This window comes from Pinus tabuliformis, chromosome 3_2 (assembly GCF_031772625.1).
Source record: "Pinus tabuliformis cultivar Carrire ecotype Pingquan chromosome 3_2, CPIR1, whole genome shotgun sequence".
Taxonomy (NCBI): domain Eukaryota; kingdom Viridiplantae; phylum Streptophyta; class Pinopsida; order Pinales; family Pinaceae; genus Pinus; species Pinus tabuliformis.
In genome coordinates this window covers 322,638,793-322,641,516 of record NC_142302.1, presented here as the reverse complement: position 1 = coordinate 322,641,516, position 2,724 = coordinate 322,638,793, and positions in this window count along the sequence as shown.

The following is a 2,724-nucleotide window of genomic DNA, read 5'->3' as shown; positions in this document are numbered from 1 at the left end:
ATGTAATATTTGCATCTACTGATGTGGAGGATGACTCCTCAAGAGTATCACCATCATAAAAAGTGACAAACTCTAGCACTGGGTCATTAAGATCCAAGTTGGCTAATGCCAACTCAACACTGTTGTTCAAACCCATGTCATCAAGAAATAAATTCCACATTTGTATGTTTCCCTTCAGCCACTCCTCCCTCTTCCTGTAAATGATATGAAGGTTGGTGTGCACATACACCATTGTCTCTTCCCTGAACTGCTCAAGCCTACTCTTCTTCAAACTATGCAGATTCCCATATGTGCTCCAATTCCTCCCACAATAAGAGGTTGAAGTAACCAAAGACATGAGCCTCATGGCTAACTGTTATAGAGGAGGGCATGTTTCCCCATGAGTTTCCCACCAAGAATAGGGCTTCTTAGCTCCATTTTCTCTAATAACATCATAGCCTGCAAATCACCCAATGCTAGTGGAAAACTTGCAAAGGCATTGTCCACCTCATCAAGGGATGATCTATCATAAAATATCCATCTCAATGCATCCTTCCTCCCTTGTGAAATCTTTCCATCCATGTGAGGAGGGAATCTACTTGAAGGTCCATCGTTCAACCACTCATGGTTGTATTATTTTGGATTCAATAAGTGAGCCAAACAATGAAAAGGTATGCAATTAGTGTCCCACCTGCTAAAAAGAGTATCTTGTATGGTGGTGAAGAAGGCCTTCACTGATGTCTCATTCTCAGGGAACTCACTTTGAAAAATAATGGTCCTCATGGACTCAATCATGGAATCCCATCCCTCATAACCTCTCCTAGGATGGGTAGGTCTGTATCTGAAAATCATAACAAAGCAATGATAGGTTCTAGGATCTCAATAGTAAGATCTACCCTCTCCCAAAATCATTTCAGTAGCCTTGTAAACAGGTGCATTGCTTATAATGATTTGCACAAAATATTCAACACCATAAATTTAATGAACAAATCACCCATATATTGTGAATCCTTGTATTTCTAAGAGCCTCCAATGCTTTCAATAAAAATTATTCATTCAAGGAAGACCCATGAAGTTGATGAGTGGATGGCATCCTGCATCCGTCCATCCATCGAAAACAATACTAACCATAGAAGCTGGCCATGATGATTTATAAGCTCAAACATTTTATCCTCCTGCTTCTTTGTCTTACTGAATAATGTAGTTCTAAGCCTCGCTGATCTTAGAGGCACATACCCCGATGGAACCCCTTGAGTTAGAGCTCGACACATCTCAATAAATAAAGGTGATCATGAAATATTAAATGATATGAATTTGAGATAGAAAAATAATGCAATGGCGATATTAATCTCTTCTTACCTTTCTTGCTAAAATATCTTGTCCATTGGACCAAGCACCCTCCTTTTTGTTGCTTGACCTGTACCCCCACAATAACTCCGAAATGGATAACTGGTATTGTTTCCTCAAGAATGGAAGGGGATCCTCATCCTTGCTTTTCTTCGATGATGCAACCACCATTGCCAAACCAAAATTTTCCTCTCTTTCTAATTATTTCATCTTAGATGTAGCCACTCTTAAACATGCTCCAATTACACAAGATGGTATGCTAAACGAATGTGCTTTCACATAGAAATAGGCGCTCTTGAATTAAGTGTGGAAAAAGTTGCATTTATAAAGAACATCGCCTGCTCCCTTTAACTTGTTGCTTGGCCCTTGTTCTCTTGTAACATACTTCCACAAGGGATATTTACTTTCTTGAGTTTTTTGTCATGTTAAACTAATGTTTCTCTCAACATTTGAAGTTGTTGTTGCAGCCCCACTTCCAACAAATGGAACAATGGCAGACCTTAATGAAATTGAAAAAGGTGGGGCATTACCAATGGGGATATTCCTCCCATTTTTTCCCCTTCCTTGTTGCCCTCGATTGAACCATGATTGTTGAAAAATAAAGAAAAAATGTAAACAAAATGGACAGAAAGACTGCAGTAGTAAAACTAGAAAAAAATGGAAGGGAAATCCACATACTTATATCTTGAATCACCTCCAAAACACACCTATCTCCTTTGTTGGTCACTCTCATAGTCCCAAAGCACCCTAACAACGATTGCAATTGAGAAAATGCAGCCCAATTCTAACTTTTATCAAGCCCATAGGTTTCTTTATGGTAGACATGTGTCCAAAAATCACAATTCTTCATGGGCGTGAATTGAATTCCTAGAGAGCATAAATCCCAAATATCTTAGACATTCTACGTTTGAATCTGACGCATGTTAGCTAAAAATCATGTCCGACATGATGGATTCGTGGCATGTGGATGGGTTGTGGAGTGAATCTCGTGACTTAGGTTCTAAATAAAAAATTTTCAAAATAAAAAACATCTAATTCCCATAAAAAAGTTACCATCCTAGCAAAATTGTCACATCTTTAGCCAACACCATTGAAATATTGGAATTATTGCCCACATAAATGCAAGGGAAACCACTACTACATAGAGGATTCTTTACCATACAAACAAGAACTATAAAATTGGGGAGGTTCATGAGGGCACTACTACAATGATGTAGATGGAAAGAGGCATAACCATTACTTATGTTGCAACAACATGTTCATGGAATGATTACAATATAAACATTATTGATACTTCTGGATTGGAATTGGAGTGTGCTCTTAGAGTTCTTGATGATTCTATGTCTATGTGACAGTGGTGCTGGTGCTAAGTCACAGTTAGAGATTGTATGGAGGCAA